Here is a 22614-nt window from a genome sequence, read left to right as displayed (position 1 = left end):
CACTGAAACCTGCAGAAATTTCAAACCGGCACATGGAAACAGACTGAGAAACCAGAGGAAAATATTCTCCTGCAACCCGTTCCATTTGTGGTAGATGAACGAACATCTCTCCACATGCTCAGTTCTGTGAGATAAGTGTGTGTGAAAGCTGTACTTCAAATAGCTTCTTGGGAACACAAAGTTTCTTTTCAGATGCAAACTCCACTCCATACATATATATGGGTAGGTACTAGCTCCAACTCGGTTTTACAGTGAAAACTGCAGGTTTTCAATCCGGCACTAGGAAACAGACTAGGAAACCAGAGTAAAATTTTCTCCTGCAACCCGTTCCTTTGTGGTAGATGAACGAACGTCTCTCCACATGCTCAGTTCTGAGAGATAAGTGTGTGTGAAAGCCGTCATTCACCTAGCTTGTAGGAAACACAAAGTTTCTTTTCAGTTACAAACTCCACTCCATACATATATATGGGGAGGTACTAGCTCCAACTCGGTTTTACAGTGAAGACTGCAGGAACTTCAAACCGGCACTAGGAAACAGACTGAGAAACCAGAGAAAAATTTTCTCCTGCAACCCGTTCCCTTTGTGCTAGATGAACGAACGTCTATTCACATGCTCAATTCTCAGAGATAATTGTGTGTGAAAGCCGCCCTTCACCTAGCTTGTTGGAAACACAAAGTTTCTTTTCACTTGCAAACTCCATTCCATACATATATATGGGGAGGTACTAGCTCCAACTCCGTTTTATAGTGAAAACTGCACGAAATTCAAAACGGCACTAGGAAACAGACAGAGATACCAGAGTAAATGTTTCTCCTGCCAATCGTTCATTTCGTGCTAGATGAACGAACGTCTCTCCACATGCTCATTTCTGAGAGATAAGTGTGTGGGAAAGCCGTCCTTCAAATAACTTGTTGGGAACACAAAGTTTCTTTTCAGATGCAAAATCCACTCTACACATATATATGACGAGGTACGTGTTCCAACTCGGTTTTACACTGAAAACTGCAGGAACTTCAAACCGGCACTAGGAAACAGACTGAGAAACCAGAGTAAAAGTTTCTCAAGCAACCCGTTCCCTTTGTGCTACATGAACGTACGTCTCTCCACTTGCTCAGTTCTGAGAGATAAGTGTGTGTGAAAGCAGTCATTCACCTAGCTTGTTGGAAACACAAAGTTTCTTTTCAGTTACAAACCCCACTCCATACATATATATGGGGAGGTACTGGCTCCAACTCGGTTTTACAGTGAAAACTGCAGGAACTTCAAACCGGCACTAGGAAACAGACTGAGAAACCAGAGTAACGTTTCTCCTGCAACCAGTTCCCTTTGTGCTAGATGAACGAACATCTATCCACATGCTCAGTTCTGTGAGAAAAGTGTGTGTGAAAGCCGCCCTTCACTTAGATTGTTGGAAACACAAAGTTTCTTTTCAGTTGCAAACACCAATTCATACAAATATATGGGGAGGTACTTGCTCCAACTGTGTTTTACAGTGATAACTGCAGGAATATCAAACCGGCACTAGGAAAAATACTGAGAAACCGAAGTAAACGTTTTTCCTGCAACCAGTTCCCTTTGTGCTAGATGAACGAAAGTCTCTCCACATGCTCAGTTCTGAGAGATAAGTGTGTGTGAAAGCCGTAATTCACCTAGCTTGTTTGAAACACAAAGTTTCTTTTCAGTTGCAAACACCACTCAATACATATATATGGGGAGGTACTCGCTCCAACTCGGTTTTACAGTGAAAACTGCAGGAACTTCAAACCGGCTCTACGAAACAGACTGAGAAACCATAGTAAAAGATTCTCCTGTAACCCGTTCCATTGGTGCTAGATGAACGAACGTCTCTCCACATGCTCAGTTCTGAGAGATAAGCGTGTGTGAAAGCCGTCCTTCACCTAGCTTGTTGGGAACACAAAGTTTCTTTTCAGTTGCAAACTCCACTCCATACAAATATATGGTGAGTTACTAGCTCCAACTCTGTTTTACAGTGAAAACTGCAGGAAAATCAAACCGGCACTTGGAAAAAGACTGAGAAACCAGAGTAAAAGTTTCTCCTGAAACCCGTTCCATTTGTGCTAGATGAACGGACGTCTCTCCACATGCTCAGTTCTGAGAGATAAGTGTGTGTGAAAGCCGTCCTTCACATAACTTGTTGGGAACACAAAGTTTCTTTTCAGATGCAAAATCCAATCCATACATATATATGAGGTGGTACGTGTTCCAACACGGTTTTACAGTGAAAACTGCAGGAATTTCAAATCGGCACTAGAAAACAGACAGAGATACCAGAGTAAAAGTTTCTCCTGCAAATCGTTCACTTCGTGCTAGATGAACGAACGTCTCTCCACATGCTCATTTCTGAGAGATAAGTGTGTTTGAAAGCCGTACTTCACCTAGCATGTGGGGAACACAAATTTTCTTTTCAGATGCAAACTCCACTCGTTACATATATATGGGGAGGTACAAACTCCAACTCGATTTTACAGTGAAAACTGCAGGAACTTCAAACCGACACTAGGAAACAGACTGAGAAACCACTGAATAGATTCTCCTGCAACCCATTCACCTTGTGCTAGATGAACGAACGTCTCTCCACATGCTCAGTTCTGAGAGATAAGTGTGTGTGAAAGCCGTTCTTCAATTAACTTGTTGGGAACACAAAGTTTCTTTTCAGATGCAAAATCCACTCCATACATATATATGAGGAGGTACGTGTTCCAACACGGTTTTACAGTGAAAACTGCAGGAATTTCAAATCGGCACTAGGAAACAGACTGAGAAACCAGAATAAAAGATTTTCCTGCAACCCGTTCCCTTTGTGCTAGATGAACGAAAGTCTCTCCACATCCTCAGTTCTGAGAGATAATTGTGTGTGAAAGCCGTCCTTCACCTAGCTTGTTGGGAACACAAAGTTTCTTTTCAGATGCAAACTCCACTCCTTACATATATATGGGGAGGTACAAGCTCCAACTCGATTTTACAGTGAAAACTGCAGGAACTTCAAACCGGCACTAGGAAACAGACTGAGAAACCAGTGAATAGATTTTCCTGCATCCCGTTCCTTTTGTGCTAGATGAACGAACGTTTCACCACATGCTCAGTTCTGAGAGATAAGTATGTGTGAAAGCCGTCCTTCAATTATTTGTTGGGAAGACAAAGTTTCTTTTCACTTGCAAATTCCACTCCATTCATATATATGGGGAAGTACGAGCTCCAATTCTATTTTACAGTGCAAACTGCAGGAACTTCATACCGGCACTAGGAAACAGACTGAGAAACCAGAGTAAACGTTTATTCTGCAAACCGTTCCCTTGGTGCTAGATGAACGATCGTCTCTCCACATTCTCAGTTCTGAGAGAAAAGTGTGTGTGAAAGCCGTCCTTCACCTAGCTTGTTGGGAACAAAAAAGTTTCTTTTCAGTTGCAAACTCCACACCATACATATATATGGGGAGGTACGAGCTCCAACTCGGTTTTACACTGAAACCTGCAGAAATTTCAAACCGGCACATGGAAACAGACTGAGAAACCAGAGGAAAATATTCTCCTGCAACCCGTTCCATTTTTGCTAGATGAACGAACATCTCTCCACATGCTCAGTTCTGAGAGATAAGTGTGTGTGAAAGCTGTACTTCAACTAGCTTCATGGGAACACAAAGTTTCTTTTCAGATGCAAACTCCACTCCATACATATATATGGGTAGGTACTAGCCCCAACTCGGTTTTACAGTGAAAACTGCAGGAATTTCAATCCGGCACTAGGAAACAGACTAGGAAACCAGAGTAAAATTTTCTCCTGCAACCCGTTCCTTTGTGGTAGATGAACGAACGTCTCTCCACATGCTCAGTTCTGAGAGATAAGTGTGTGTGAAAGCCGTCCTTCAACTAGCTTGTTCAGAACACAAAGTTTCTTTTCACATGCATACTCCACTCCATACAAATATATGGGGAGGTACTAGCTCCAACTGTGTTTTACAGTGATAACTGCAGGAATATCAAACCGGCACTAGGAAAAATACTGAGTAACCAGCGTAAAAGTTTTTCCTGCAACCAGTTCCCTTTGTGCTAGATGATCGAACGTCTCTCCACATGCTCAGTTCTGAGAGATAAGTGTGTGTGAAAGCCGTAATTCACCTAGCTTGTTTGAAACACAAAGTTTCTTTTCAGTTGCAAACTCCACTCAATAAATATATATGGGGAGGTACTAGCTCCAACTCGGTTTTACAGTGAAAACTGCAGGAACTTCAAAACGGCACTAGGAAACAGACTGAGAAACCAGAGTAAAAGTTTCCCCTGCAACCCGTTCCCTTTGTGCTAGATGAACGAACGTCTCTCCACATGCTCAATTCTGAGAGATAAGTGTGTGTGAAAGCCGCCTTCACCTAGCTTTTTGGAAACACAAAGTTTCTTTTCAGTTGCTAACCCCACTCCATAAATATATATGGGGAGATACTAGCTCCAACTCGGTTTTACAGTGAAAACTGCAGGAACTTCAAACCGGCACTAGGAAACAGACTGAGAAACCAGAGTAAAAGATTCTCCTGTAACCCGTTCCCTTGGTGCTAAATGAACGAACGTCTCTCCACATGCTCAGTTCTGAGAGATAAGCGTGTGTGAAAGCCGTCCTTCACCAAGCTTGTTGGGAACACAAAGTTTCTTTTCAGTTGCAAAATCCACTCCATACAAATATATGGTGAGTTACTAACTCCAACTCTGTTTTACAGTGAAAACTGCAGGAAAATCAAACCGGCACTAGGAAAAAGACTGAGAAACCAGAGTAAAAGTTTCTCCTGCAACCCGTTCCCTTCGTGCGAGATGAACGAACGTCTCTCCACATGCTCATTTCTGAGAGATAAGTGTGTGTGAAAGCCGTCCTTCACCTAGCTTGTTGGGAACAAAAAAGTTTCTTTTCAGTTGCAAACTCCACACCATACATATATATGGGGAGGTACGAGCTCCAACTCGGTTTTACACTGAAACCTGCAGAAATTTCAAACCGGCACATGGAAACAGACTGAGAAACCAGAGGAAAATATTCTCCTGCAACCCGTTCCATTTGTGGTAGATGAACGAACATCTCTCCACATGCTCAGTTCTGTGAGATAAGTGTGTGTGAAAGCTGTATTTCAACTAGCTTCTTGGGAACACAAAGTTTCTTTTCAGATGCAAACTCCACTCCATACATATATATGGGTAGGTACTAGCTCCAACTCGGTTTTACAGTGAAAACTGCAGGTTTTCAATCCGGCACTAGGAAACAGACTAGGAAACCAGAGTAAAATTTTCTCCTGCAACCCGTTCCTTTGTGGTAGATGAACGAACGTCTCTCCACATGCTCAGTTCTGAGAGATAAGTGTGTGTGAAAGCCGTCATTCACCTAGCTTGTAGGAAACACAAAGTTTCTTTTCAGTTACAAACTCCACTCCATACATATATATGGGGAGGTACTAGCTCCAACTCGGTTTTACAGTGAAGACTGCAGGAACTTCAAACCGGCACTAGGAAACAGACTGAGAAACCAGAGAAAAATTTTCTCCTGCAACCCGTTCCCTTTGTGCTAGATGAACGAACGTCTATTCACATGCTCAATTCTCAGAGATAATTGTGTGTGAAAGCCGCCCTTCACCTAGCTTGTTGGAAACACAAAGTTTCTTTTCACTTGCAAACTCCATTCCATACATATATATGGGGAGGTACTAGCTCCAACTCCGTTTTATAGTGAAAACTGCACGAAATTCAAAACGGCACTAGGAAACAGACAGAGATACCAGAGTAAATGTTTCTCCTGCCAATCGTTCATTTCGTGCTAGATGAACGAACGTCTCTCCACATGCTCATTTCTGAGAGATAAGTGTGTGGGAAAGCCGTCCTTCAAATAACTTGTTGGGAACACAAAGTTTCTTTTCAGATGCAAAATCCACTCTACACATATATATGACGAGGTACGTGTTCCAACTCGGTTTTACACTGAAAACTGCAGGAACTTCAAACCGGCACTAGGAAACAGACTGAGAAACCAGAGTAAAAGTTTCTCAAGCAACCCGTTCCCTTTGTGCTACATGAACGTACGTCTCTCCACTTGCTCAGTTCTGAGAGATAAGTGTGTGTGAAAGCAGTCATTCACCTAGCTTGTTGGAAACACAAAGTTTCTTTTCAGTTACAAACCCCACTCCATACATATATATGGGGAGGTACTGGCTCCAACTCGGTTTTACAGTGAAAACTGCAGGAACTTCAAACCGGCACTAGGAAACAGACTGAGAAACCAGAGTAACGTTTCTCCTGCAACCAGTTCCCTTTGTGCTAGATGAACGAACATCTATCCACATGCTCAGTTCTGTGAGAAAAGTGTGTGTGAAAGCCGCCCTTCACTTAGATTGTTGGAAACACAAAGTTTCTTTTCAGTTGCAAACACCAATTCATACAAATATATGGGGAGGTACTTGCTCCAACTGTGTTTTACAGTGATAACTGCAGGAATATCAAACCGGCACTAGGAAAAATACTGAGAAACCGGAGTAAACGTTTTTCCTGCAACCAGTTCCCTTTGTGCTAGATGAACGAAAGTCTCTCCACATGCTCAGTTCTGAGAGATAAGTGTGTGTGAAAGCCGTAATTCACCTAGCTTGTTTGAAACACAAAGTTTCTTTTCAGTTGCAAACACCACTCAATACATATATATGGGGAGGTACTCGCTCCAACTCGGTTTTACAGTGAAAACTGCAGGAACTTCAAACCGGCACTAGGAAACAGACTGAGAAACCAGAGTAAAAGTTTCTCAAGCAACCCGTTCCCTTTGTGCTACATGAACGTACGTCTCTCCACTTGCTCAGTTCTGAGAGATGTGTGTGTGAAAGCAGTCATTCACCTAGCTTGTTGGAAACACAAAGTTTCTTTTCAGTTACAAACCCCACTCCATACATATATATGGGGAGGTACTGGCTCCAACTCGGTTTTACAGTGAAAACTGCAGGAACTTCAAACCGGCACTAGGAAACAGACTGAGAAACCAGAGTAACGTTTCTCCTGCAACCAGTTCCCTTTGTGCTAGATGAACGAACATCTATCCACATGCTCAGTTCTGTGAGAAAAGTGTGTGTGAAAGCCGACCTTCACTTAGATTGTTGGAAACACAAAGTTTCTTTTCAGTTGCAAACACCAGTTCATACAAATATATGGGGAGGTACTTGCTCCAACTGTGTTTTACAGTGATAACTGCAGGAATATCAAACCGGCACTAGGAAAAATACTGAGAAACCGGAGTAAACGTTTTTCCTGCAACCAGTTCCCTTTGTGCTAGATGAACGAAAGTCTCTCCACATGCTCAGTTCTGAGAGATAAGTGTGTGTGAAAGCCGTAATTCACCTAGCTTGTTTGAAACACAAAGTTTCTTTTCAGTTGCAAACACCACTCAATACATATATATGGGGAGGTACTCGCTCCAACTCGGTTTTACAGTGAAAACTGCAGGAACTTCAAACCGGCTCTACGAAACAGACTGAGAAACCATAGTAAAAGATTCTCCTGTAACCCGTTCCATTGGTGCTAGATGAACGAACGTCTCTCCACATGCTCAGTTCTGAGAGATAAGCGTGTGTGAAAGCCGTCCTTCACCTAGCTTGTTGGGAACACAAAGATTCTTTTCAGTTGCAAACTCCACTCCATACAAATATATGGTGAGTTACTAGCTCCAACTCTGTTTTACAGTGAAAACTGCAGGAAAATCAAACCGGCACTTGGAAAAAGACTGAGAAACCAGAGTAAAAGTTTCTCCTGAAACCCGTTCCATTTGTGCTAGATGAACGGACGTCTCTCCACATGCTCAGTTCTGAGAGATAAGTGTGTGTGAAAGCCGTCCTTCACATAACTTGTTGGGAACACAAAGTTTCTTTTCAGATGCAAAATCCAATCCATACATATATATGAGGTGGTACGTGTTCCAACACGGTTTTACAGTGAAAACTGCAGGAATTTCAAATCGGCACTAGGAAACAGACAGAGATACCAGAGTAAAAGTTTCTCCTGCAAATCGTTCACTTCGTGCTAGATGAACGAACGTCTCTCCACATGCTCATTTCTGAGAGATAAGTGTGTTTGAAAGCCGTCCTTCACCTAGCATGTGGGGAACACAAATTTTCTTTTCAGATGCAAACTCCACTCGTTACATATATATGGGGAGGTACAAACTCCAACTCGATTTTACAGTGAAAACTGCAGGAACTTCAAACCGACACTAGGAAACAGACTGAGAAACCACTGAATAGATTCTCCTGCAACCCATTCACCTTGTGCTAGATGAACGAACGTCTCTCCACATGCTCAGTTCTGAGAGATAAGTGTGTGTGAAAGCCGTTCTTCAATTAACTTGTTGGGAACACAAAGTTTCTTTTTAGATGCAAAATCCACTCCATACATATATATGAGGAGGTACGTGTTCCAACACGGTTTTACAGTGAAAACTGCAGGAATTTCAAATCGGCACTAGGAAACAGACTGAGAAACCAGAATAAAAGATTTTCCTGCAACCCGTTCCCTTTGTGCTAGATGAACGAAAGTCTCTCCACATCCTCAGTTCTGAGAGATAATTGTGTGTGAAAGCCGTCCTTCACCTAGCTTGTTGGGAACACAAAGTTTCTTTTCAGATGCAAACTCCACTCCTTACATATATATGGGGAGGTACAAGCTCCAACTCGATTTTACAGTGAAAACTGCAGGAACTTCAAACCGGCACTAGGAAACAGACTGAGAAACCAGTGAATAGATTTTCCTGCATCCCGTTCCTTTTGTGCTAGATGAACGAACGTTTCACCACATGCTCAGTTCTGAGAGATAAGTATGTGTGAAAGCCGTCCTTCAATTATTTGTTGGGAAGACAAAGTTTCTTTTCACTTGCAAATTCCACTCCATTCATATATATGGGGAAGTACGAGCTCCAATTCTATTTTACAGTGCAAACTGCAGGAACTTCATACCGGCACTAGGAAACAGACTGAGAAACCAGAGTAAACGTTTATTCTGCAAACCGTTCCCTTGGTGCTAGATGAACGATCGTCTCTCCACATTCTCAGTTCTGAGAGAAAAGTGTGTGTGAAAGACTTCCTTCACGTAACTTGTTGGGAACACAAAGTTTCTTTTCAGTTGCAAACTCTACTCCATATATATATATGGGGAGGTACGAGCTCCAATTCTGTTTTACAGTGAAAACTGCAGGAACTTCAAACCGGCACTAAGAAACAGACAGAGATACCAGAGTAAATGTTTCTCCTGCAACCCCTTCCCTTCGTGCGAGATGAACGAACGTCTCTCCACATGCTCATTTCTGAGAGATAAGTGTGTGTGAAAGCCGTCCTTCACCTAGCTTGTTGGGAACAAAAAAGTTTCTTTTCAGTTGCAAACTCCACACCATACATATATATGGGGAGGTACGAGCTCCAACTCGGTTTTACACTGAAACCTGCAGAAATTTCAAACCGGCACATGGAAACAGACTGAGAAACCAGAGGAAAATATTCTCCTGCAACCCGTTCCATTTTTGCTAGATGAACGAACATCTCTCCACATGCTCAGTTCTGAGAGATAAGTGTGTGTGAAAGCTGTACTTCAACTAGCTTCATGGGAACACAAAGTTTCTTTTCAGATGCAAACTCCACTCCATACATATATATGGGTAGGTACTAGCCCCAACTCGGTTTTACAGTGAAAACTGCAGGAATTTCAATCCGGCACTAGGAAACAGACTAGGAAACCAGAGTAAAATTTTCTCCTGCAACCCGTTCCTTTGTGGTAGATGAACGAACGTCTCTCCACATGCTCAGTTCTGAGAGATAAGTGTGTGTGAAAGCCGTCCTTCAACTAGCTTGTTCAGAACACAAAGTTTCTTTTCACATGCATACTCCACTCCATACAAATATATGGGGAGGTACTAGCTCCAACTGTGTTTTACAGTGATAACTGCAGGAATATCAAACCGGCACTAGGAAAAATACTGAGTAACCAGCGTAAAAGTTTTTCCTGCAACCAGTTCCCTTTGTGCTAGATGATCGAAAGTCTCTCCACATGCTCAGTTCTGAGAGATAAGTGTGTGTGAAAGCCGTAATTCACCTAGCTTGTTTGAAACACAAAGTTTCTTTTCAGTTGCAAACTCCACTCAATAAATATATATGGGGAGGTACTAGCTCCAACTCGGTTTTACAGTGAAAACTGCAGGAACTTCAAAACGGCACTAGGAAACAGACTGAGAAACCAGTGAATAGATTTTCCTGCATCCCGTTCCTTTTGTGCTAGATGAACGAACGTTTCACCAGATGCTCAGTTCTGAGAGATAAGTATGTGTGAAAGCCGTCCTTCAATTATTTGTTGGGAAGACAAAGTTTCTTTTCACTTGCAAATTCCACTCCATTCATATATATGGGGAAGTACGAGCTCCAATTCTATTTTACAGTGCAAACTGCAGGAACTTCATACCGGCACTAGGAAACAGACTGAGAAACCAGAGTAAACGTTTATTCTGCAAACCGTTCCCTTGGTGCTAGATGAACGATCGTCTCTCCACATTCTCAGTTCTGAGAGAAAAGTGTGTGTGAAAGGCTTCCTTCACGTAACTTGTTGGGAACACAAAGTTTCTTTTCAGTTGCAAACTCTACTCCATATATATATATGGGGAGGTACGAGCTCCAATTCTGTTTTACAGTGAAAACTGCAGGAACTTCAAACCGGCACTAAGAAACAGACAGAGATACCAGAGTAAATGTTTCTCCTGCAACCCCTTCCCTTCGTGCGAGATGAACGAACGTCTCTCCACATGCTCATTTCTGAGAGATAAGTGTGTGTGAAAGCCGTCCTTCACCTAGCTTGTTGGGAACAAAAAAGTTTCTTTTCAGTTGCAAACTCCACACCATACATATATATGGGGAGGTACGAGCTCCAACTCGGTTTTACACTGAAACCTGCAGAAATTTCAAACCGGCACATGGAAACAGACTGAGAAACCAGAGGAAAATATTCTCCTGCAACCCGTTCCATTTTTGCTAGATGAACGAACATCTCTCCACATGCTCAGTTCTGAGAGATAAGTGTGTGTGAAAGCTGTACTTCAACTAGCTTCATGGGAACACAAAGTTTCTTTTCAGATGCAAACTCCACTCCATACATATATATGGGTAGGTACTAGCCCCAACTCGGTTTTACAGTGAAAACTGCAGGAATTTCAATCCGGCACTAGGAAACAGACTAGGAAACCAGAGTAAAATTTTCTCCTGCAACCCGTTCCTTTGTGGTAGATGAACGAACGTCTCTCCACATGCTCAGTTCTGAGAGATAAGTGTGTGTGAAAGCCGTCCTTCAACTAGCTTGTTCGGAACCCAAAGTTTCTTTTCACATGCATACTCCACTCCATACAAATATATGGGGAGGTACTAGCTCCAACTGTGTTTTACAGTGATAACTGCAGGAATATCAAACCGGCACTAGGAAAAATACTGAGTAACCAGCGTAAAAGTTTTTCCTGCAACCAGTTCCCTTTGTGCTAGATGATCGAACGTCTCTCCACATGCTCAGTTCTGAGAGATAAGTGTGTGTGAAAGCCGTAATTCACCTAGCTTGTTTGAAACACAAAGTTTCTTTTCAGTTGCAAACTCCACTCAATAAATATATATGGGGAGGTACTAGCTCCAACTCGGTTTTACAGTGAAAACTGCAGGAACTTCAAAACGGCACTAGGAAACAGACTGAGAAACCAGAGTAAAAGATTCTCCTGTAACCCGTTCCCTTGGTGCTAAATGAACGAACGTCTCTCCACATGCTCAGTTCTGAGAGATAAGCGTGTGTGAAAGCCGTCCTTCACCAAGCTTGTTGGGAACACAAAGTTTCTTTTCAGTTGCAAAATCCACTCCATACAAATATATGGTGAGTTACTAGCTCCAACTCTGTTTTACAGTGAAAACTGCAGGAAAATCAAACCGGCACTAGGAAAAAGACTGAGAAACCAGAGTAAAAGTTTCTCCTGCAACCCGTTCCTTTGTGGTAGATGAACGAACGTCTCTCCACATGCTCAGTTCTGAGAGATTAGTGTGTGTGAAAGCCGTAATTCACCTAGCTTGTTTGAAACACAAAGTTTCTTTTCAGTTGCAAACTCCACTCAATACATATATATGGGGAGGTACTAGCTCCAACTCGGTTTTACAGTGAAAACTGCAGGAACTTCAAACCGGCTCTAGGAAACATACTGAGATACCAGAGTAAAAGATTCTCCTGAAACCCGTTCCCTTTGTGCTAGATGAACGAACGTATCTAAACATGCTCAATTCTGAGAGATAAGTGTGTGTGATAGCCGCCCTTCACCAATCTTTCTGGAAACACAAAGTTTCTTTTCAGTTGCAAAATCCACTCCATACAAATATATGGTGAGTTACTAGCTCCAACTCTGTTTTACAGAGAAAACTGCAGGAAAATCAAACCGGCACTAGGAAAAAGACTGAGAAACCAGAGTAAAAGTTTCTCCTGCAACCCGTTCCCTTTGTGCTAGATGAACGGACGTCTCTCCACATGCTCAGTTCTGAGAGATAAGTGTGTGTGAAAGCCGTCCTTCACATAACTTGTTGGGAACACAAAGTTTCTTTTCAGATGCAAAATCCGATCCATACATATATATGAGGTGGTACGTGTTCCAAAACGGTTTTACAGTGAAAACTGCAGGAATTTCAAATCGGCACTAGGAAACAGACAGAGATACCAGAGTAAAAGTTTCTCCTGCAAATCGTTCACTTCGTGCTAGATGAACGAACGTCTCTCCACATGCTCATTTCTGAGAGATAAGTGTGTTTGAAAGCCGTCCTTCACCTAGCTTGTGGGGAACACAAATTTTCTTTTCAGATGCAAACTCCACTCGTTACATATATATGGGGAGGTACAAGCTCCAACTCGATTTTACAGTGAAAACTGCAGGAACTTCAAACCGACACTAGGAAACAGACTGAGAAACCACTGAATAGATTCTCCTGCAACCCATTCACTTTGTGCTAGATGAACGAACGTCTCTCCACATGCTCAGTTCTGAGAGATAAGTGTGTGTGAAAGCCGTTCTTCACTTAACTTGTTGGGAACACAAAGTTTCTTTTCAGATACAAAATCCACTCCATACATATATATGGGGAAGTACGAGCTCCAATTCTATTTTACAGTGCAAACTGCAGGAACTTCATACCGGCACTAGGAAACAGACTGAGAAACCAGAGTAAACGTTTCTTCTGCAAACCGTTCCCATGGTGCTAAATGAACGATCGTCTCTCCACATGCTCAGTTCTGAGAGAAAAGTGTGTGTGAAAGGCTTCCTTCACGTAGCTTGTTGGGTACACAAAGATTCTTTTCAGTTGCAAACTCTACTCCATATATATATATGGGGAGGTACGAGCTCCAATTCTGTTTTACAGTGAAAACTGCAGGAACTTCAAACCGGCACTAAGAAACAGACAGAGATACCAGAGTAAATGTTTCTACTGCAACCCCTTCCCTTCGTGCGAGATGAACGAACGTCTCTCCACATGCTCATTTCTGAGAGATAAGTGTGTGTGAAAGCCGTCCTTCACCTAGCTTGTTGGGAACAAAAAAGTTTCTTTTCAGTTGCAAACTCCACACCATACATATATATGGGGAGGTACGAGCTCCAACTCGGTTTTACACTGAAACCTGCAGAAATTTCAAACCGGCACATGGAAACAGACTGAGAAACCAGAGGAAAATATTCTCCTGCAACCCTTTCCATTTGTGGTAGATGAACGAACATCTCTCCACATGCTCAGTTCTGTGAGATAAGTGTGTGTGAAAGCTGTACTTCAACTAGCTTCTTGGGAACACAAAGTTTCTTTTCAGATGCAAACTCCACTCCATACATATATATGGGTAGGTACTAGCTCCAACTCGGTTTTACAGTGAAAACTGCAGGAATTTCAATCCGGCACTAGGAAACAGACTAGGAAACCAGAGTAAAATTTTCTCCTGCAACCCGTTCTTTGTGGTAGATGAACGAACGTCTCTCCACATGCTCAGTTCTGAGAGATAAGTGTGTGTGAAAGCCGTCCTTCAACTAGCTTGTTCGGAACCCAAAGTTTCTTTTAACTTGCATACTCCACTCCATACAAATATATGGGGAGGTACTAGATCCAACTGTGTTTTACAGTGATAACTGCAGGAATATCAAACCGGCACTAGGAAAAATACTGAGTAACCAGAGTAAAAGTTTTTCCTGCAACCAGTTCCCTTTGTGCTAGATGATCGAACGTCTCTCCACATGCTCAGTTCTGAGAGATTAGTGTGTGTGAAAGCCGTAATTCACCTAGCTTGTTTGAAACACAAAGTTTCTTTTCAGTTGCAAACTCCACTCAATAAATATATATGGGGAGGGACTAGCTCCAACTCGGTTTTACAGTGAAAACTGCAGGAACTTCAAACCGGCTCTAGGAAACAGACTGAGATACCAGAGTAAAAGATTCTCCTGAAACCCGTTCCCTTTGTGCTAGATGAACGAACGTCTCTAAACATGCTCAATTCTGAGAGATAAGTGTGTGTGATAGCCGCCCTTCACCTATCTTTCTGGAAACACAAAGTTTCTTTTCAGTTGCTAACTCCATTGCATACATATATATGGGGAGATACTAGCTCCAACTCGGTTTTACAGTGAAAACTGCAGGAACTTCAAACCGGCACTAGGAAACAGACTGAGAAACCAGAGTAAAAGATTCTCCTGTAACCCTTACCCTTGGTGCTAGATGAACGAAAGTCTCACCACATGCTCAGTTCTGAGAGATAAGCGTGTGTGAAAGCCGTCCTTCACCTTGCTTGTTGGGAACACAAAGTTTCTTTTCAGTTGCAAACTCCACTCCATACAAATATATGGTGAGTTACTAGCTCCAACTAGTTTTACATTGATAACTGCAGGAACATCAAACCGGCACTAGGAAAAAGACGGAGAAACCAGAGTAAAAATTTTTCCTGCAACCCGTTCCTTTGTGCTAGATGAACGGACGTCTCTCCACATGCTCAGTTCTCAGAGATAAGTGTGTGTGAAAGCCGTCCTTCACATAACTTGTTGGGAACACAAAGTTTCTTTTCAGATGCAAAATCCAATCCATACATATATATGAGGAAGTACGTGTTCCAACACGGTTTTACAGTGAAAACTGCAGGAATTTCAAATCGGCACTAGGAAACAGACAGAGATACCAGAGTAAAAGTTTCTCCTGCAAATCGTTCACTTCGTGCTGGATGAACGAACGTCTCTCCACATGCTCATTTCTGAGAGATAAGTGTGTTTGAAAGCCGTCCTTCACCTAGCTTGTGGGGAAAACAAAGTTTCTTTTCAGATGCAAACTCCACTCCTTACATATATATGGGGAGGTACAAGCTCCAACTCGATTTTACAGTGAAAACTGCAGGAACTTCAAACCGGCACTAGGAAACAGACAGAGATACCAGAGAAAAAGTTTCTCCTGCAACCCGTTCCCTTTGTGCTACATGAACGTACGTCTCTCCACTTGCTCAGTTCTGAGAGATAAGTGTGTGTGAAAGCCATCCTTCACCTAGCTTGTTGGGAACACATAGGTTCTTTTCACTTGCAAACTCCATTCCATATATATATATGGGGAGGTAATAGCTCCAACTCGGTTTTACAGTGATAACTGCAGGAACTTCGAACCGGCACTAGGAAACAGACTTAGAATCCAGAGTAAAAGTTTCTCCTGCAAACCGTTCCCTTTGTGCTAGATAAACGAACGTCTCTCCACATGCTCAGTTCTGAGAGATAAGTGTGTGTGAAAAATGGCCTTCAACTAGCTGGTTGGGAACACAAAGTTTCTTTTCAGTTGCAAACTCCACTGCATAATATATATGTGGAAGTACTAGCTCCAACTCGGTTTTACAGTGAAAACTGCAGGAACTTCAATCCGGCATTAGGAAACAGACTGAGAAACCAGAGTAAAAGTTGCTCCTGCAACCCGTTCCATTTGTGCTAGATGAACGAACGACTCTCCACATGCTCAGTTCTGAGAGATAATTGTGTGTGAAAGCCGTCCTTCACCTAGCTTGTTGGGAACACATAGTTTCTTTTCACTTGCAAAATCCACTCCATAGATATATATAGGGAGGTACTAGCTCCAACTCGGTTTTACAGTGAAAACTGCAGGAATTTCAAACCGGCACTAGGAAACAGACTGAGAAACTAGAGTAAAAGATTTTCCTGCAACCCGTTCCCATTGTGCTACATGAACGAACGTCTCTCCACATGCTCAGTTCTGAGAGATAAGTGTGTGTGAAAGCCGTCCTTCACCTAGCTTGTTGGGAACACAAAGTTTTTTTCAGATGCATACTCCTCTCCATACTTATATATGGGTAGGTACTAGCTCCAACTCAGTTTTACAGTGAAAACTGCACGAACTTCAAACTGGCACTAGGAAACAGACTGAGATACCAGAGTAAAAGTTTCTCCTGCAACCCGTTCCCTTTGTGCTAGATGAACGAACGTCTCTCCACATGCTCATTTCTGAGAGATAAGTGTGTGTGAATGCCGTCATTCACCTAGCTTGTTGGAAACACAAAGTTTCTTTTCAGTTGCAAACTCCACTCCATACATATATATGGGGAGGTACTAGCTCAAACTCGGTTTTACAGTGAAAACTGCAGGAACTTCAAATCGGCACTAGGAAACAGACTGAGAAAGCAGAGTAAAAGTTTCTCCTGCAACCCGTTCCCTTTGTGCTAGATAAACGAACGTCTCTCCACATGCTCAGTTCTGAGAGATAAGTGTGTGTGAAAGCCGGCCTTCAACTAGCTTGTTGGGAACACAAAGTTTCTTTTCAGTTGCAAACTCCACTCCATAATATATATGTGGAAGTACTAGCTCCAACTCGGTTTTACAGTAAAAACTGCAGCAACTTCAAACCGGCACTAGGAAACAGACTGAGAAACCAGAGAAAAAGTTGCTCCTGCAACCCGTTCCATTTGTGCTAGATGAACGAACGTCTCTCCACATGCTCAGTTCTGAGAGATAAGTGTGTGTGAAAGCCGTCCTTCAACAAGCTTGTTGGAAACACAAAGTTTCTTTTCAGTAGCAAACTCCACTCCATACATATATATTGGGAGATACTAGCTCCAACTCTGTTTTACAGTGAAAACTGCAGGAACTTCAAACCTGCACTAGGAAAGAGACAGAGATACCAGAGAAAAATTTTCTCCTGCCAATCGTTCACTTCGTGCTTGATGAACGAACGTCTCTCCACATGCTCATTTCTGAGAGATAAGTGTGTGTGAAAGCCGTCCTTCACATAACTTGTTGGGAACACAAAGTTTCTTTTTAGATGCAAAATCCACTAAATACTTATATAAGAGAAGGTACGTTTTCCAACTCGGTTTTACACTGAAAACTGCAGGAACTTCAAACCGGCACTAGGAAACAGACTGAGAAACCAGAGTAAAAGTTTCTCCAGCAACCCGTTCCCTTTGTGCTACATGAACGAACGTCTCTCCACATGCTCAGTTCTGAGATATATGTGTGTGTGAAAGCCGCCCTTCAACTAGCTTGTTGGGAACACAAAGATTCTTTTCAGATGCAAACTCCAATCCTTACATATATATGGGGAGGTACTAGCTCCAACTCGGTTTTACAGTGAAAACTGCAGGAACTTCAAACCGGCACTAGGAAACAGACTGAGAAACCAGAGTAAAAGATTTTCCTGCAACCCGTTCCCTTTGTCTAGATGAACGAACGTCTCTCCAAATGCTCAGTTCTGAGAGATAAGTGTGTGTGAAAGCCGCACTTCACCTAGCTTGTTGGAAACACAAAGTTTCTTTTCAGTTGCAAACTCCACTCCATACATATATATGGGGAGGTACTAGCTCCAACACTGTTTTACAGTGAAAACTGCAGGATATTCAAACCGGCACTAGGAAACACACAGAGATACCTGAGTAAAAGTTTCTCCTGCAAATCTTTCACTTCGTGCTAGATGAACGAATGTCTCTCCACATGCTCATTTCTGAGAGATAAGTGTGTGTGAAAGCCGTCCTTCATCTAACTTGTTGGGAACACAAAGTATCTTTTCAGATGCAAAATCCACTCCATACATATATATGAGGAGGTACGGGTTCCAACTCGGTTTTACAGTGAAAAATGCAGGAATTTGAAACCGGCACTAGGAAACAGACTGAGAAAACAAAGTAAAAGATTTTCCTGCAACCCGTTCCCTTTGTGCTAGTTGAACGAACGTCTCTCCACATGCTCAGTTCTGACAGATAAGTGTGTGTGAAAGCCGTCATTCACCTAGCTTGTTGGGAACACAAAGTTTCTTTTCAGATGCAAACTCAACTCCCTACATATATATGAGGATGTACGTATTCCAAATCAGTTTTACAGTGAAAACTGCAGGAACTTCAAAGCGTCACTAGGAAACACACTGAGAAACCAGAGTAAATGTTTCTCCTGCAAACCTATCCCTTTGTGCTAGATGAACGAACGTCTCTCCACATGCTCAGTTCTGAGAGATAAGTGTGTGTGAAAGCCGTCATTCATCTAGCTTGTTGGAAACAAAAAGTTTCTTTTCAGTTACAAACTCCACTCCATACGTATATATGGGGAGGTACTAGCTCAAACTCGGTTTTACACTGAAAACTGCAGGAACTTCATCCCGGCACTAGGAAACAGACTGAGAAACCAGAGTAAAAATTTCTCCTGCAACCCGTTCCTTTGTGCTAGATGAACGAACATCTGTCCACCTGCTCAGTTCTGAGAGATAAGTGTGTGTGAATGCCGCACTTCACATTGCTTGTTGGAAACACAAAGTTTCTTTTCAGTTGCAAACTCCACTCGATACATATATACGGGGAGGTACTAGCTCCAACACGTTTTTACAGTGAAAACTGCAGGAACTTCAAACCGGCACTAGGAAACAGACAGAGATAAAAGGGTAAAAGTTTCTCCTGCAAATCGTTCACTTCGTTCTAGATGAACGAAATTCTCTCCACATGCTCATTTCTGAGAGATATGTGTGTGTGAAAGCCGTCCTTCACATAACTTGTTGGGAACACAAAGTTTCTTTTCAGATGCAAAATCCTCTCCATACATATATATGAGTAGGTACGTGTTCCAACTAGGTTTTACAGTGAAAACTGCAGAAATTTCAAGCCGGCACTAGGAAACAGACTGAGAAACCAGAGTAAAAGATTTTCCTGCAACCCGTTCCCATTGTGCTACATGAACGAACGTCTCCCCACAGGCTCAGTTCTGAGAGATAATTGTGTGTGAAAGCCGTCCTTCACCTAGCTTGTTGGGAACACAAAGTTTTTTTCAGATGCATACTCCACTCCATACATATATATGGGTAGGTACAAGCTCCAACTCAGTTTTACAGTGAAAACTGCACGAACTTCAAACCGGCACTAGGAAACAGACTGAGAAACCAGAGAAAAAGATTCTCCTGCCACCCGTTCCCTTTGTGCTAGATGAACGAATGTCTCTCCACATGCTCAGTTCTGAGAGATAAGTGTGTGTGAAAGCCGTCATTCACCTAGCTTGTTGAAAACACAAAGTTTTTTTCAGATGCATACTCCACTCCATACATATATATGAGTAGGTACAAGCTCCAACTCAGTTTTACAGTGAAAACTGCACGAACTTCAAACCGGCACTAGGAAACAGACTGAGAAACCACAGTAAAAGATACTCCTGCAACCCGTTCCCTTTGTCTAGATGAACGAACGTCTCTCCAAATGCTCAGTTCTGAGAGATAAGTGTGTGTGAAAGCCGCACTTCACCTAGCTTGTTGGAAACACAAAGTTTCTTTTCAGTTGCAAACCCCACTCCATACATATATATGGGGAAGTACTAGCTCCAACTCGGTTTTACAGTAAAAACTGCAGGATATTCAAACCGGCACTAGGAAACACACAGAGATACCTGAGTAAAAGTTTCTCCTGCAAATCTTTCACTTCGTGCTAGATGATCGAATGTCTCTCCACATGTTCATTTCTGAGAGATAAGTGTGTGTGAAAGCCGTCCTTCATCTAACTTGTTGGGAACACAAAGTATCTTTTCAGATGCAAAATCCACTCCATACATATATATGAGGAGGTACGAGTTCCAACTCGGTTTTACAGTGAAAACTGCAGGAATTTCAAACCGGCACTAGGAAACAGACTGAGAAAACAAAGTAAAAGATTTTCCTGCAAACCGTTCCCTTTGTGCTAGATGAATGAACGTTTCTCCACACGCTCTGTTCTGAGAGATAAATGTGTGTGAAATCCGTCCTTCATCTAGCTTGTTGGGAACACAAAGTTTCTTTTCAGTTGCAAACTCAACTCCATACATATATATGGGGAGGTACTAGCTCCAACTCTGTTTTACAGTGAAAACTGCAGGAACTTCAAACCGGCACGAGGAAACAGACTGAGAAACCAGAATAAAAGATTCTCCTGCAACCCGTTCCCTTTGCGCTAGATGAACGAACGTCTCTCCAAATGCTCAATTCTGAGAGAAAATTGTGTGTGAAAGCCGCCCTTCACCTAGCTTGTTGGAAACACAAAGTTTCTTTTCATTTGCAAACTCCACTCCATACATATATATGGGGAAGTACTAGCTCCAACTCGGTTTTACAGTGAAAACTGCAGGAACTTCAAACCGGCACTAGGAAACAGACTGAGAAACCAGAGTAAATGTTTCCCCTGAAAATCGTTCAATTCGTGCTAGATGAACGAACGTCTCTACACATGCTCAGTTCTGAGATATAACCGTGTGTGAAAGCCGTCCTTCACCTAGCTTGTTGAGAACACAAAGTTTCTTTTCATTTGCAAACTCCACTCCATACAAATATATGGGCAGGTACTAGCTCCAACTCTGTTTTACAGTGAAAACTGCAGGAACATCAAACCGGCACTAGGAATAAGACTGAGAAACCAGATTAAAAGTTTCTCCTGCAACCCGTTCAATTTGTGCTAAATGAACGAAAGTCTCTCCACATGCTCAATTCTGAGAGATAAGTGTGTGTGAAAGCCGTCCTTCATTTAACTTGTTGGGAACACAAAGTTTCTTTTCACTTGCTAACTTCACTCCATAGATATATATGGGGAGGTACTAGCTCCAAATCAGTTTTACAGTGAAACGTGCAGGATCTTCAAACCGGCACGAGGAAACAGACTGAGAAACCAGAGTAAAAGTTTCCCCTGCAACCCGTTCCCTTTGTGCTAGATGAACGAACGTCTCTCCACATGCTAATTTCTGAGAGATAAGTGTGTGTGAAAGCCGTCATTCACCTAGCTTGTTGGGAACACATAGTTTCTTTTCACTTGCAAACTCCACTCCATAGATATATATGGGGAGGTACTAGCTCCAACACGGTTTTACAGTGAAAACTGCAGGAACTTCAAACCGGCACTAGGAGAAAGACTTAGAATCCAGAGAAAAAGTTTCTCCTGCAAACCGTTCCTTTTGTGCTAGATAAACGATCGTCTCTCCACATGCTCAGTTCTGAGAGATAAGTGTGTGTGGAAGCCGGCCTTCAATTAGCTTGTTGGGAACACAAAGTTTCTTTTCAGTTGCAAACTCCACTCCATAATATATATGTGGAAGTACTAGCTCCAACTCGGTTTTACAGTGAAACTGCAGGAACTTCAAACCGGCACTAGGAAACAGACTGAGAAACCAGAGTAAAAGTTGCTCCTGCAACCCGTTCCATTTGTGCTAGATGAACGAACGTCTCTCCACATGCTCAGTTCTGAGAGATAATTGTGTGCGAAAGCCGTCCTTCACCAAGCTTTTTGGGAACACAAAGTTTCTTTTCAGTTGCAAACACCACTCCATACATATATATGGGGAGGTACTAGCTCCAACTCGGTTTTACAGTGAAAACTGCAGGAACTTCAAACCGGCACTAGGAAACAGACTGACAAACCAGAGTAAAAGATTTCCCTGCAACCCGTTCCCTTTGTGCTAGATGAACGAAAGTCTCTCCATATGCTCATTTCTGAGAGATAAGCGTGTGTGAAAGCCGTCCTTCACCTAGCTTGTTGGGAACACAAAGTTTCTTTTCAGTTGCAAACTCCACTCCATACATATATATGGGGAGGTACTAGCTCCAACTCGGTTTTACTGTGAAAACTGCAGGAACTTCAAACTGGCACTAGGAAACAGACTTAGAATCCAGAGTAAAAGTTTCTCCTGCAAACCGTTCCCTTTGTGCTAGATAAACGAACGTCTCTCCACATGCTCAGTTCTGAGAGATATGTGTGTGTGAAAGCCGTCCTTCACCTAGCTTGTTGGGAACACATAGATTCTTTTCACTTTCAAATTCCACTCCATAGATATATATGGGGAGGTACTAGCTCCAACTCGGTTTTACAGTGAAAAATGCAGGAACTTCAAACTGGCACTAGGAAACAGACTTAGAATCCAGAGTAAAAGTTTCTCCTGCAAACCGTTCCCTTTGTGCTAGATAAACGAACGTCTCTCCACATGCTCAGTTCTGAGAGATAAGTGTGTGTGAAAGCCGTCCTTCAACTAGCTTGTTGGGAACACAATGTTTCTTTTCAGTTGCAAACTCCACTCGATACATATATACGGGGAGGTACTAGATC

The sequence above is a fragment of the Camelus bactrianus genome, chromosome 15 (genome assembly GCF_048773025.1).
Source record: "Camelus bactrianus isolate YW-2024 breed Bactrian camel chromosome 15, ASM4877302v1, whole genome shotgun sequence".
Taxonomy (NCBI): domain Eukaryota; kingdom Metazoa; phylum Chordata; class Mammalia; order Artiodactyla; family Camelidae; genus Camelus; species Camelus bactrianus.
This window is presented reverse-complemented; position numbering follows the sequence as displayed.